Below are 16,774 nucleotides of genomic sequence, written 5' to 3'. Positions count from 1 at the left end.
TATGGTGGACTCTCATGGAAAAACTAGTTTAAGGAATGTTTGGAAGCACAAGTAGTATCTCTACTTGGTGCAAAGAATTTGGCTAGCATGAGAGGGAAAGGCAAGCTCAACATGTTGGATGATCCAAGACAATATAACATTTCAGATATAGGAAAACATAACCCATTAAGTTGTCTTCCTTGTCCAACATCAACCTTTTAGCATATCATATTTTAATGAGTGCTCACAATTGCAAAAGATGTCCAAGATAGTATATTTATATGTGAAATCTCTCTTCCTTCAATATTCTTTCATGAATTGTTCAAGTGACCAATTCTGCGTTTGCTAACTTTCAATGAGTTTACTACCTGTACTTATTATGTGTGAAGTCATTACTCCCCATGTTATAAGCATATGAAACGTATATAAATTCATATTTATGATATTCAATTCATTCCACCATTTACTCATAGGATATACATGAAGTGCGTGAGTAAATGACAAACTACTCAAAAAGATATAAGTGAAGAACGTTGAGTAGTCAAATAATTAGCTAGCCATGGGAGGATTCTTTTTCACTCAAGATTTTAGATCCAATGATTTTATTCCAACCTCAAGTAAAATTTAAAATACGCTCCAAGCAAAACACATATCATGTGATGAATAAAAATATAGCTCCGAGTAAGGTATACCGATAGTTTTGAAGACGAAAGAGGGGATGCCTTCCGAGGCATCCCCAAGCTTAGGCACTCGATTCTTCCTTGAATATTACCTTGGGGTGCCTTGAGAATACCCAAGCTTAGGGTCTTTCCACTCCTTATTCTCCTCATATCGATGTCTCACCCAAAGCTTGAAAACTTCAATCACACAAAACTTAACAAAACTTTGTGAGATAGATTAGTATGATAAAGAGTAAACCGTTCACTTTGGTACTGTCAAAGACAAGGTTCATAATTGTTCTCACACAATTCCTACTGTACCATATCATTTCTACAATTTATATTGAGAAATATAAGCCATAGAAAATAGAAAACAAGTAAATTATGCAATGAACACAAAATCTGTCAGAAACAGAACAATCTGTAATGATCTGAACAGCAACCATACTTCTGCTACCCCAACAATTATGAAATAAATTGGTGGACGTGAGGAATTTGTCTATTAATCTTCTGAAAAAATAATCAACTCAATCGCACTCTTCTATAATAAAATGACAGCTAATCTCGTGAGCGCAAAGTTTATGTTTTTTACAGCAAGATCACATTAACTTTCACCCAAGTCTTCCCAAAGGTCTTACTTGACACTTTATTGGAACAAAAGCTATAATACATGATTACTACAATAGCTTAATCATGATAACACACAAAAAACAGTAAGGGTAAATATTGGGTTGTCTCCCAACAAGCGCTTTTCTTTAATGCCTTTTAGCTAGGCATGATGATTTCAATGATGCTCACATAAAAGAAAAGAATTGAAACATAAAGAGAGCATCATGAAGAATATGACTATAACATTTAAACCTAACCCACTTCCTATGCCTAGGGATTTTTTAGAGCATACAAGTTATAGGAACAAGGATCAACTAGCATAGGAAGGCAAAACAAGGATAACTTTAGAAATTTAAGCTCATAGAGAGGAAACTTGATATTATTGCAACTCCTACAAGCATATATTCCTCCCTCATAATAATTTTCAGTAGCATAATGAATGAATTCAACAATATAACCACCACATGAAGCATTCTTTTCATGATCTACAAGCATAGAAATTTTTCTAGTCTCCACATAAGTAAAATTCTTCTCATTCGGAATAGTGGGAGCAAACTTCTTCTAAATCCACTTTAGATGATAGTATTATTCATACTCCAAAAGATATAAGTGAAGTTCATGGAGAATTCTACAATTAATATAGACTAACCAATATCCAAGCTAAAAATATATAAGTAGAGCACACAAAGCATTCTATAAAACCATACTCAAAAGATTTAAGTGAAGCACAAAGAGCAATTCTATAAGATCATACTTAAAAGATATAAGTGAAGCACATGAAGTATTCTATAAACCAATAAAGGGCTATCTCATACTAGCATGTTTCTTAAAGTAAAAACAAAAACACAAAGGACACAAATTATGTGAACAAAACAAAAACTGAGGTATACAGATAATTGTTGCAGAAGAAAGATGGGATGCCACCCTGGGCATCCCCAAGCTTAGATGCTTGAGTATCCTTGAAATATTTACTTGGGGGTGCCTTTTTCATCCCCAAGCTTGAGCTTTTGCCTCTCTTTATTCTTCTCATATTGATAACTTCTCGATCTTCGAACACTTCATCCACACAACACTTAACCAAAAACTTTGTGAGATCCGTTAGTGTAATAAAGCAAATGACTACCTTTAGGTACTGTTGAAAATTTATTCCAATTTCATATTAGAACTATATCTACTGTATTCCAGCTTCACCATGGTTCATACTCCTCGATTCTACCCATAGATTCATCAAAATAAGTGAACAACTCATAGAAAACAGAATCTATCAAAAACAGGACAATCTGTAGTAATCTGGAAGTTTAGTAAACTTATGTAACTCCAAAAAATTCTAAAAAAATATGAAAATTTAAATTTTGTGTACAGAAGTAATCTGCAAAAAGTTTCAGACCCATTTGACTTTCCAGTAAAAATGTAAAATCACGCGCTACAGCCAAAGTTTTTTTTGTATTGCACAAAGTAAACAAGCAATCTAATCATCCTAAAACCAAGGCTTGGCACATTATTTTTATAATACAAGGGGATAATTATTTTCATAGAATCTTCCATGAATTTTCTTACATTGTTTCCATGAGCATGAACACAAGTGTTCAAGGTCGACCCTCACTTCTCCAATGCATAACCTTCCAATCACTTCTCTTATTGAAAAACTTTTTAGGTATGAGAGGCAAGTATTTTTTTTTGTTTTTTCATTCTTTAAAAAAGATTGTATGTTTCACCCACAACTAAACAAAAACAAAAAAGTAAAAACAAAATCTACTTGGTGAAGAAAGCAAACAAGCACACACGAGAATATCAACCCCACGCTATTGCTCCCCGGCAACGGTGCCAGAAAAGAGCTTGATAATCCCCAAGTGCAGGGAATCATCGTAGCAATTCCCAAAGGTGGAAGTGATAAGTATGGAGTGTTGAACCCACAAGGAGCTAAAGGTAAGATCAATATTCTCTCAAGTCCTATCTGCCACTGATACGACTCTACGTACACCGAACGTTTGCTTCCAACTAGAAACGAGAAATAAAATTACGTTGTGGTTATGAAGAGGGTAACTTTGCATGATATCAGAGAGCTAAAATATAAAAGTAGGTGCTGTTATCATAAATTTAGAATATATTACTAAATATTATAAATAGCGACTGTGGAATAATGATGGGTCGGTGTGCGGAATTATCCTAGGCAATCGTTAACAAGACCGGTGGTCGTCATTGCAATTTCATATGAGGGAGAGTCATAAGCTAACATACTTTCTCTTCTTGGATCATATGCACTTATGATTGGAACTCTAGCAAACATATGCAACTAATAAAGATCATTAAGGTAAAACCCAACCATAGCATTAAATCATCAAGTCCCCTTTATCCCATACGCAACAACCCCTTACTCGGGTTTATGCTTTTGTCACTCAAGCAACCCACTATAAGCGAATCATGAACGTATTGCAACACCCTACAACGGGAATCCCTCACACTTGCATGACACGGAGGGCACAATAGGACAACACCAAAATAAAACATACAACTCATACCAATCTAGATCATCAATCAACCCAAAGACAAAGGATATCTACTCAAAACATCATAGGATGGCAACACATCATTGGATCATAATATGTGGCATAAAGCACCATATTCAAATAGGTATTACAGCGGTGTACAGGAGAGTGGACCGTGTAAAAGAGATGAGGATGGTGATGATGTGTTAACACCCACAATGCGGCTATATCTCCCACGTGTCAGGGCACGACTTAGAGGCATAGCTGCATGGTAGATTTGTCACAAGAGGGGTAATCTTCACACAATCCCATGAACTGAATAAGAATGGGATAAAGAGTTGGCTTACAATCGCCACTTCACACAAATAACAAGTTAAACATACATCATCCAAAGTACAATCAAGGTCCGACTACGGAACTAAAACAAAAGAAGACAACCCCAAATGCTAGATCCCTGTTCGTCCCAATTGGGCTCCACTACTGATCAACAGGAATGGAAACATAGTAACGACAAAGGTCTTCATCGAGCTCCCACTTGAGCTCGATTGTGTTACCTGCACTGGTATCATCGGCACGTGCAACTGTTTGAAAGTATCTGTGAGTCACGAGGACTCGGCAATCTCACACCCGCGAGATCAAGACTATTTAAGCTTATGGGTAGGGTAAGGTAGTGAGGTGGAGCTGCAGCAAGCACTAAGCAAATATGGTGGCTAACATACGCAAATAAGAGCGACAAGAGAAGCAACGCAACGGTAGAGAAGCTAGAAGTGATCAAGAAGTGATCCTGAGACTATTTACGTTCAAGCATAACACAAGAACCGTGCTCACTTCCCGGACTCCGCCAAGAAGAGACCATCATGGCTACACACGCGGTTGATGCACTTTAATTAGTCAAGTGTCAAGTTCTTTACAACCGGACATTAAGAAATTCCCATCTGCCACATAACCGCAGGCACGGCTCTCGAAAGTTTATACCCTGCAGGGGTATCCCAACTTAGCCATTACAAGCTCTCATGGTCAACGAAAGATATTCCTTCTCCCGAAAAGACCCGACCAGTCTCGGAATCCCGGTTACAAGACATTTCGACAATGCTAAAACAAGACCAGCAAGACCGCCCGATGTGCCGACAATCTCGATAGGAGCTGCACATATCTCGTTCTCAGGGCAACACCGGATGAGCACTCTGTAGAACTAAAACCAGCCCTCAAGTTTCCCCGAGGTGGCGCTGCAAAGGACTCTAGTTCGGACCAACACTTAGAGAAGCACTGGCCTGGAGGGCTTAAAATAAAGATGACCTTCGGGTTGGCTGACCCAAGGAAAGGGGAATAGGTTGTTAGGCAAATGTAAAACCAAGGTTGAGCCTTGCTGGAGGAGTTTTATTCAAGGCGAACTGTCAAGGGGTTCCCATAACACCCAACCGCGTAAGGAACGCAAAATCAAGGAACATAACACCGGTATGATAGAAACTAGGGTGGCAAGAGTGGAACAAAACACCGGGCATAAGGTCGAGCCTCCCATCCTTTACCAAGTATATAGATGCATTAATTAAAATAAGAGATATTGTGATATTCCAACATATCCATGTTCCAACATGGAACAAACTTCAACTTCACTTACAACTAGCAACGCTATAAGAGGGTCCAAGCAAAAACGGTAACATAGGCAATCAATGGTTTGCTAGGATGGTTGAAAAATGTTATGAGGCTATCATGGCAATTTGGGGGGCTTGATAAACAAGTGGTAGGTAGTGCAACATAGCGATAGAGCGAACAAGTAGCAAGCAAAGATAGAAGTGATATCGAGGGTATGGTCATCTTACCTGAAATCCTGCAAGGAAAAAGAACGAGTCCATGAAGAAGACAAACGGACGTAGTCGAACGAATCCTCACAACTCCAGAACAAAACCGAAGTTAACGAGAGAAGCAAACCGGAAAGAAGCAAGCAACATGGTAAACACACAAGCATAAGCATGGCATGATGCACAACCTAGTATGATGCATGTCCGGTTTAAATATGCATGACATGGCAAAGTGCACAAACAATACTACAAATTAAGTGGAGCTCAATATGCAACTCGTTGCATATTGACGAAACACCACATAACTTATTTAGTTTTCTCTCGGTTATGTACCGAACAATATTAAATATTATTAAACATGGCAAGAGGTAAAGCATAATAAAACTACCTATCTAGACAAGTTTAAATGAGGCCGAAACAACAAGCAACAAGTCCAAAAAAATACTCATGGACATATTTTTAAAGTTGGTACTGTTCTACCCTAAACCATATTTTAGAGTTGCTAAACATGCAAAGTAAGTACACCATGTTAATCTATGCATTTTTCTACCCCATTTACATATAAAGTTTATTAAATTTGGAGCTACGGTTATTTAGTTATTGAATAAATCATTTTAGCATGTCATTTGAGCAAAATTAAACAAACAGCATTTTAAACATTTTAAACATGCATGAAAGTTGGATATTATGAAACTAGATGAAATTCTAGTCATTTTTCATATATAAATCATTTTAATCTGATGCACCATTTGTGAGTTATTAAATTCATGATCTACGGGGGCTTTTCTGCAACTCTGCCAATTCCCTGGAAAATAGGAAATTCACAGAACAGGGAAAAACATAGCCGGCCGAAACTAAAGTGTACTGGGCTGGCCCAATAGTAAGAAAAAAAAAGAGGGGCGTTGGGGTCAGCTCACATTGGGCTGAGGAAGCTGGGCATGGCTCTCGGACGGGGGCGTGGAGGAGTTGGGCCGGCTCGAGCCGTGGCCCACACACGCACGACACGGGTAGGCAGGCGGGCGGCCGGGTCGAGCGGTTGCCCTGCTCGAACCCGAGCAGAGCCATGGTGGCGGCGGCGGCTTGCATCAGGGAGGCGCTGAGGAGGCCGTGGAGGCGCGGATCCGGACGGGATCCACCCGATCCGTCCGTTTCTGGCGCCGGTGGGGATCTCCGACGAGCGGGGCGACCATGAAGGCCGGCGATGGCCTTGGAGGTCGGCTCCCATGGGCGCTGCTGCAGAGAGAGGAGAGATTAGAGGAATACGAAGGAGGCAGGAGAAGGAAGGAGCAGGGGGCGGCGCGACCTGCTCGCCGTCGGCGGGGCTCCGGCGGGTCGATGCGGAGGCCGGTGAGGCAAGACGGGGTCGCGGTGGCGAGGGCTCTGGATCGGGGCTCCTACCGATCTGGAGCTCGGGGCGATGCATATGGCGGGGAGCGACGCGGTCGAGGCCGAGCGGGCCTCCCGCGGGCTTCACAGGGCCGCGGCGGAGGGGAGCGGGCAGGGGCCACGTGGCGCCGTCCCGTTGGTTGCGGCCAACTGCGCGGTGGCGGCTGGCCACTAGGAGCGCGCCATTTGGCGACGGCGAGGTGGCCGCGCGGGAGGAGGCCAAGTGGCGGTGGCGGAGCGGATCTCGCGGCGACAAGTGGCGGGTGGAGGCTGCCAAAAATGGAAGGGGAGGGGGTTTAAATAGGAAAGGAGGCTAGGATTAGGGTTTGGAGGGGGTTTTGGAGCGTTTCGGATTCTCCGATCATGATCGTGCGGCTCCGGACAGAGGTGGGACTAGGTGGGGTCTGTGGGCTATATAGGAGGGTTGGGCTGAGAGGAGAGGGGAGAGATGCAGCCGGCACGGGTTTTCGGAGACCGAAAACGTCCGACGTTTGACCGGCTATAATGTCGCTATAAGTTTAATGGTTGGGCTATCAAATGGACTCTGATTGCGATGAAACTTGGCAGGAGATCTACCTACATTATAACAAGACCGCACGCCAACTCTCGCCCCATTCCGAGAACATTTTTACGCCACTTATAAAATAATATTTCGGACGTGTCGCGGGCGCGTGCAAGTATGTCTGGGCTCCGAACTGACAATGGAAAGAACAGGGAGACCCGGACGGATGCAAGTTTTGAAAACATGAGGATGCAATGCACATGATGACATGGCAAAGATGCGACACGCAAGCAAATGGCATGGCAACAATAGTGAATAACTGGAAGATGATACGTCTCCAACGTATCTATAATTTTTTATTGCTCCATGCTATATTATCTACTGTTTTGGACATTGTTGGGCTTTATTATCCACTTTTATATTATTTTTGGGAATAACCTATTAACCGGAGGCCCAGCCCAGAATTGCTATTTTTCCGGTTTTAGGGTTTCGAGGAAAAGGAATACCAAACGGGGTCCAAACGGAATGAAACCTTCGGGAGCGTGATTTTCTCAACGAACAAGACCCATGAGACTTGGACCCTACGTCAAGACACAAAAGAGGAGGCCACGAGGTAGAGGGGCACACCTACCCCCCCAGGCGCGCCATCCACCCTCGTGGGCCCCCTGTTACTCCACCGACGTACTCCTTCCTCCTATATATACCTACGTACCCCCAAACGATCAGATACGGAGCCAAAACCCTAATTCCACCGCTGTAACTTTCTGTATCCACGAGATCCCATCTTGGGGCCTGTTCCGGAGCTCCGCCGGAGGGGGCATCAATCACGGAGGGCTTCTACATCAACACCATAGCCCCTCCGATGAAGTGTGAGTAGTTTACCTCAGACCTACGGGTCCATAGTTAGTAGCTAGATGGCTTCTTCTCCCTTTTTGGATCTCAATACAATGTTCTCCCCCTCTCTTGTGGATATCTATTCGATGTAATCTTCTTTTTGCGGTGTGTTTATTGAGACCGATGAATTATGGGTTTATGATCAAGTCTATCTATGAACAATATTTGAATCTTCTCTGAATTCTTTTATGTATGATTGGTTATTTTTGCAAGTCTCTTCGAATTATCAGTTTGGTTTGGCCTACTACATTGATCTTTCTTGCAATGGGAGAAGTGCTTAGTTTTGGGTTCAATCTTGCAGTGTCCTTTCCCAGTGACAGTAGGGGCAGCAAGGCACGTATTGTATTGTTGCCATCGAGGATAACAAGATGGGGTTTTCATCATATTGCATGAGTTTATCCCTCTACATAATGTCATCTTGCTTAAGGCGTTACTTTGTTTTTAACTTAATACTCTAGATGCATGCTGGATAGCGGTCGGTGAGTGGAGTAATAGTAGTAGATGCAGGCAGGAGTCGGTCTACTTGTCTCGGACGTGATGCCTATATACATGATCATACCTAGATATTCTCATAACTATGCTCAATTCTGTCAATTGCTCAACAGTAATTTGTTCACATACCGTAGAATACTTATGCTATCGAGAGAAGCCACTAGTGAAACCTATGGCCCCCATGTCTATCTGTAAGTGCATCTAGTGCCACCCCTAGTTGGTTTTGGAGTATTGACGACAAACCTAGTTGAGGGACTAATGTGTTTGTGAGAATTGCAGGATAACATAGGTAGAAGTCCCTCATTGATTCGGTGTTTCTACCAGAGATGACCCCTAAAAATGTATGAAGACATTGATGTCAAAGGTGGTATATGAAGATATTCACATTGAAGACTATGACAAGAGAAGACATCGCATGAAGCCTATGGAGCTCGAAGACTTAGATCTTTCGTGGTTCTTTTTCTTCTTTATTGAGTCATAGAAACCACCGTACTGTTAAGTGGGGTCCAAGAGAACCAGTCAGAATGACTGAAGTGATGCTTAACCAAAACCTATGTCTTCGAGTGAAGACTATGAGAGCGAATCTTGTCTAGAGTCGGACAAGTCAGCTTTGCTTGTAGCCCAAGTAAAGTTGCCGTGTGAGTTTGAAATCTGACCGTTGGAACACGTGTCAGTTCGTTAGTGACCCAGGGTCATTTCGGACAAATCAGGTCAGGTTGCCTAGTGGCTATAAATAGCCCACCCCTACAACCATAAATGGCTGGCTGCTCAGAGTTAGTGTACGGCTTTTGTCGTTTGAGAGCAACCCACCTCGAAGCCTTTGAGAGAGAATTCCTTGCGAGGATAAAGCCCTAACCACCCAAAGCCAAAGAGAATTAGGCATCACTTAAGTCTTCTTGTCTGTGTGATCTGAAGACTTATTACACTTGAGGACTGTGAATCCTCCAGCCGATTAGGCATCGCGTTCTGAGCATCCAAGAGACATTGTGGATCGCCGGTGAACGAAGTCTGTGAAGGTTTGGGAGTCTACCTTGAAGACTTACCAGAGTGACTGGGCGAGGTCTATGTGACCTTAGCTCAAGGGGAATACGGTGAGGACTGGGTGTCCTGAGCTACGTGTTCAGGACTGGGTGTCCGGGACTGTGTGTCCTCAGGTTTAAATACCTAGCTGCTCCAACCAGACGTACAGTTGTCACAGCAATTGGAACTGGTCCAACAAATCATTGTCTTTAATGTGTCACTGGTTTCATCCTTTCCTTCCCTTTACTTACTGTTGGCCCTTGTGAAGTCATTGTATGATTGCACTATCTTTTATCTTCACTGAGTGACTGCGTGTTCTATTTGGCTTCATAATATCTTTCTACCTGATCCTTACTACATTGCTGCTATTAGTCATTGTGCTTTCACTCCATTGAATACTTGACTATGGTTTGCCTAGTGTAGTCTACCTTCCGCTGCATGGTAATAGGTTTATTTCTATCGTTTGTCTTCATAACTTCCACATTTTGAAGACTTCCATAAAAATCGCCTATTCACCCCCCTCTAGTCGATATAACGCACTTTCAATTGGTATCAGAGCAAGGTACTCCCTTATTCTGTGTGATTCGGTTAAACCGCCTGGAGTTTTAGCTATGTCGACTGCAGGGATAATTAAAGTCTCCGCTGCGTGCCCCGTCTTCGGTGGAACTGAATATCCCTACTGGAAGAATAAGATGCGCATGCATCTTGAAGCCATTGATGTCGACCTATGGTATGTCGTCAAGAACGGCGTTCCCAAGGCTGGAGAAGGTGTCACTGCTGCTGACGTCAAGAAGTTTGTTCAACTGGACTCTACTGCCAAGAATATCATCTGTGGTCATCTGACCAAAGGACAGTATGACCGCGTGAGTGTTTTGGAAACATCTAAGCTAGTCTTGGACTGGCTCTCCAAGGTCAACGAAGGCGTCTCAACCCAGAGAGATCAGAGAATCAGTGTCCTTCGCAACCTCTTCAACCGCTTCAAGAGAAATGACAATGAGAATGTCCAGCTCACATTTGATCGACTCACTGACATCACGAATGAGCTTCAAGCCCTTGGCGCTACTGAGATCACCAAGCATGAAGTCGTCAAGACACTACTGAGATCACTTGACAGTTTGTTTGACACCCTAGCCCTGATGATTCAAGAACGTCCTGATTTCAAGACACTCGATCTGTCTGACATACTTGAGAGGCTCAACACACATGAGTTTTAGCTTTCTGAGAAAAGAGATATCTACGGTCCTAACTATGGGCGAACTCGTGCCTTGAAGGCAAAAGCTGTCTCCTCATTTGAAGAAGAATCTGACAGCAGTTCTGATGATCCTGAAGACATTGGAAGGGAACTTGCTATGCTTGTGAAGAAGTTCCAAAAATTCACCAAGAAGAAAGGTTTCAGAAAGTCTTCACGATCAAGCTCAAGGAATGATGAAGCTTCTGCTCATGACTACAAGAAGAAAACATGTCACAAGTGCAAGAAACCTGGCCACTTCATCTCTGAGTGTCCTCAGTGGGACAATGAGAACAAAAATAAGAAGAAGAGCAAGGAATATGACTTTGACGACAAGAAGAAGAAGAAATACTCAAAGTCTTCTTCCAAGTATTCTTCAAAGTCTTCATCACACAAGAAGAGCTCATCTGGCAAGGCACGTGCATTTGTTGGCAAGGAAATGGATTCAGAGGAGGAGTCCGCTTCTGAGGAGGCGGAGGTGGAGTCTGAGGAGGAGTCCGATTCTGGCATCGCAAGTCTGGCTATAGCATACGTTGCCAAGTCCATCTTCAACACTGAAGACAATGACCTCATCACCGACACCGATGCAAATGACAAGGACTACTCCGCTCCTACCTACTGCTTCATGGCACGCGGTGCCAAGGTAAACACACGCACTACTCACTATGAAACATCCAGTGACGATGACTCTGATTGTGGTTCAAAACCCAGCTACAAAACACTGGCTAAAATTGGAACTGAACAACAGAAAGCCATGGAACATATTCAAAAATTGTTAGACAAAAGCGATGATCTGTTAGGCGCTGAAATGACTCGATCTGAGTCCTTAATTGAAGACATTAAAAATCTTCACGTTAAGTATGAGGAACTTGAAAGTCATCATGAAACGCTCTCAACAACTCATGAAAAGCTTTCCTATGATTATCTTCAAAGGAAGCAAGATTTTGAGAAATTGAGAGCGGCTCATGAAGATCTTCAAAAGGAAGACGAGTCACTTCGCGCCGAACAGATTAGCTTCGCTCAGGAAGGATTTGAACCACCATGTCTTAAGTGCATTGAGCGTGATAATGCTACTACTGTTGCTGAATGTTCTACTGCTACTACTGTTGCAATATCTTCAATTGTTGATGTGGGAACTAACCCCTCTGTTGAGGATTCCACTGCTATTGCTGATGAGAATGCTAGGTTGAAGACATTGCTTGAAACAAGGATGTACAAAAGTCTTAAAGGGCATCAGACACTATGTGATGTCCTCAAAAAGCAGATCTTGAACTGAAACCCGAGGAAAGAGGGTGTTGGGTTCATAAGGAAAATGAATGCTGATGGCTCTTACTGGAAACCTGAGCAGTACCCCAAAACCACATGGGTTGCTGCAAAGGAATTTTCAGCAGATCCATCCACTCTATCTGGCTTCACTTGTGCAAACCCCATTGTCATTGATGAATCCTTTGATGCAAACTATAAACTGTTTAAGAATCAGAATGATGAAGTGTTTGCCAGGTACATTGGTACTAACTACAGGAATGGACCGCCTATGAAGAAGATCTGGGTTCTGAAAAAGTGTCTGGAGAGTCTTCCTGTGAATGTCATCATGACACCACACGTGAAGAAGACAAACCCCAGACTACAGGCTTCATACGGTCCAAAGGCTTCATATAGACAGAGGACTCACCTGAGTCGCACTAACGCAAATGTTTTGCAGGGAAACCATACTCAGGCCTATGAATATGAGCGCGGTTCATCAAACCGCCATGTTCATAAGACCAAGAACTATTCTGCTTATTCTTATGAGTACTATTGTCCGCTTGCAAGACTTTTTGCTAGGGCTCCAAAGCCAAAGTTCTCAGACGCTGCACTTAGACTTATTGCTTCTAAGCCACCCTTGAAGATGTGGGTGGCTAAGAAAGCTTAACTCTCTTTTCCAGGGAAAGGTCTCCAGCAGAAAACCAAAATCGTCTAACGCTATTGCTGGGGACCTTAAACATCTTGTAGGGCGCATGATCAAATGCCTGAATGGTCTTACTATGTACTCCGTTCCTGAATCGCTTGCTACTCTCCCTATCAGTCCTAATCTGGATCTAAGCTTTCATAACCCACTGGTTCGTCAAATGTTTTTGCTTCACAATTCTCTTCGTGAAGCCTATCCGCTTAACTGCACTGTAGGGTACGACACCAGCGTCTTCAGAATGGATTATTGATAGTGGGTGTACCAATCACATGACTGGCAAAAGAAGCCTTCTTATGAACTCAACCTTACGTCCATCCGACAAGAGTCACATCACATTTGCTGACACTGGTAAAAGTAAGGTACTGGGTCTAGGTAGAGTTGCAATCTCAAAGGATCAACACATGGATAAAGCCATGCTTGTTGAATCCCTTGGCTTCAACTTAATGTTTGTCTCAATGCTTTGCGATTTGAACATGATCATACTATTTGGAAAATATCGCTGCCTTGTACTAATGGAATCTGACAAGTCTCTAGTGTTTGAAGGGTATCAGAAAGATGATTTGTACGTAGTAGATTTCTCGGCAGGACCACAGCTTGCCGTATGTCTTCTAGCAAAGGCTTCAGAATGCTGGCTCTGGCATTAGAGGCTAGGGCATGCTGGCATGAGGAACCTTCACACCCTTGCAAAGAAGAAGCATGTCATAGGCATCGAGGGCGTCAAGTTAAAGAAAGATCACTTATGCGGTGCCTGTGAAGCAGGGAAGATGACGAGGGCCAAACATCCCTCGAAGACAATCATGACAACCCTCGACCCTTCGAACTGCTCCACATGGATCTTTTAGGTCCCACTCATTACTCAACTCTTACTACTACTGCTTGCCTCTATGGCTTTGTTATTGTTGATGATTATTCTAGATATACTTGGGTGCACATAATCCTCTACAAGACTGAAGTGCAGGATGTCTTCAGACGCTGCGCCAATCGAGCAATGAACAACTATGGCGCCAAGATAAAGCACATCAGAAGTGACAATGGCACTGAATTCAAGAACACTGGCCTTGATACATATCTTGATATCTTGGGCATCACACATGAATTCTCAGCCCCATACACGCCACAGCAGAATGGCATCATCGAACGCAAGAACAGAACACTCATTGAGATGGCCCGAACGATGCTTGATGAATACAAGACTCCAAGAAAATTCTGGCCTGAAGCCATTGATACTGCATGCCATACAATCGATCGTGTTTATCTTCACAAGCTTCTGAACAAGACATCTTATGAGCTCCTTACTAGCAAGAAGCCAAATGTCAGTTACTTCAGAGTATTTGGTTCCAGGTGCTGGATCAAAGATCCACATCACACTTCAAAATTTGCACCAAAAGCACATGAGGGTTTTATGCTTGGATATGGAAAGGATTCGCACTCCTACAGAGTCTTCAATCTCTTTCATTATAAAGTAGTTGAAACAGTGGATGTGCGGTTTGATGAGACTAATGTTTCACAAAGAGAGCACCTCCCAAATGTGCTAGATGAAGTTCCATCCAGCGAATCAATCAAGCTTATGGGAACCGGAGAAATCATACCCTCTAAAGCTCAACCTGAAGAGGAACTTATCATCTCCGCACCTGATCAACCTGAAGACAATGCTCAGCCTGAAGACAATCCCACTAACAATGACAATGATCAGCAAGAGCAAAACCTTCGCCCTGTACATCCTCGTGTTGCCAATGAAGTGCAGATTGAGAGAATAATTGATAGCATCAATGCACCCGGTCCACTCACTCGTCCAAGGGCAACTCAGCTGGCAAATTTCTGTGGGCACTTTGCATTCGTCTCGATAACAGAACCCAAGAAAGTTGAAGAAGCCTTCATGGAACCTGAATGGATTCAAGCTATGCAAGAAGAGCTTCAACAGTTTGAGCTGAATAATGTATGGGAACTGGTTAAGCGTCCTGATCCTTGGAAGCACAATATAATAGGCACCAAATGGATATACCGAAACAAGCAAGACGAGCATGGTCAAGTTGTCAGAAACAAAGCTCGTCTCGTTGCTCAAGGATATACTCAAGTGGAAGGCATTGACTTTGATGAAACATTTGCTCCTGTGGCTCGACTTGAAGCCATACGCATACTGCTGTCCTATGCAAATCATCATAACATACTTCTACATCAAATGGATGTGAAGAGCGCCTTTCTCAATGGCAAGATTGAAGAAGAAGTGTATGTTGCACAATCGCCTGGCTTTGAAGATCCAAAACATCCTGACATGGTATACAAGCTCAACAAGGCACTGTATGGCCTCAAACAAGCCCCTCGGGCCTGGTATGACACACTCAAGTACTTCCCGAAGAGCAAAGGCTTCATACCTGGTTCCCTAGACCCCACTCTCTTCACGAAGACATATGATGGTGAACTGTTTGTGTGCCAAATATATGTGGATGACATTATCTTCGGCTGCACCAATCAGAAGTACAGTGAAGAGTTTGGATATATGATGCAAGAACAATATCAGATGTCCATGATGGGAGAGCTGAAGTTCTTCCTCGGTCTTCAAATACGACAACAACGCAATGGCATCTTCATATCTCAAGAGAAGTATCTCAAAGATTGCCTGAAGAAGTTCGGTATGCAAGACTGCAAAGGCTTCACGACGCCAATGCCAGCCAAACATCATCTGGGTCCCGACGACAATGGTAAAGAGTTCGATCAAAAGGTATACCGCTCCATGATTGGTTCTTTGCTTTGTCTATGTGCATCTAGGCCAGATATTATGCTTAGTGTTTGCATGTGTGCTCGATTCCAAGCGGCACCAAAGGAGTCGCATCACTTAGCTGTGAAGTGAATTCTTCGATATTTGGCTCACACCCCAACTCTAGGATTATGGTATCCAAAGGGCTCAGAGTTTGATCTGGTTGGATTCTCGGATGCTGATTATGCTGGTGACAAAGTGGATCGCAAATCTACATCAGGCACATGTCACTTTCTGGGACGATCACTTGTATGTTGGTCTTCAAAGAAGCAGAACTGTGTATCTCTCTCCACTGCTGAATCTGAATACATTGTTGTTGGATCTTGCTGCGCTCAACTTCTATGGATGAAGCAAACACTCAAGGACTATGGCATTCATCTGAAGCAAGTGCCACTCTACTGCGACAACGAAAGAGCCATCAAGATTGCCAACAACCCAGTTCAGCACTTGAAGACAAAGCACATTGAGATTCGTCATCACTTTCTCAGAGATCATGTTGTGAAGGAAGATATTGATATCATACACGTAAACACTGAAGAGCAATTGGCAGATATCTTCACCAAGTCCTTGGATGAGAAGAGATTTTGCAAGTTATGGTGTGAGCTAAATATCCTGGAATCCTCAAATGTCCTGTGATCAGGCACACATCCTAACACTTATGCATATTGATGACTTAGATGTGCAACACATGAAGTAAAGTATATCTTCAATAAATGAAGACATACATTCTAAGTGTGAATACATTAATGTGGAATTTGACTTTGGAGCGCCACGATAATTGCGCGCCGTGTCTGGGTCTAATACTTCCTATACGGTGGGTAACGCCACCACCAAATGTTCTGTTTGAAGTGTTTCACTCATGGCGTTACATTTGCTATGTCTTCACATTTGGTTTGGCTTCAATCTCAACATATCTTCATGATTATCTTCACTATGTTGATTATATATATATATATATATATATATATATATATATATATATATATATATATATATATATATATATATATATATATA

Source organism: Triticum dicoccoides, chromosome 4A, assembly GCF_002162155.2.
Source record: "Triticum dicoccoides isolate Atlit2015 ecotype Zavitan chromosome 4A, WEW_v2.0, whole genome shotgun sequence".
In the NCBI taxonomy this organism is placed as follows: domain Eukaryota; kingdom Viridiplantae; phylum Streptophyta; class Magnoliopsida; order Poales; family Poaceae; genus Triticum; species Triticum dicoccoides.
This window is presented reverse-complemented; position numbering follows the sequence as displayed.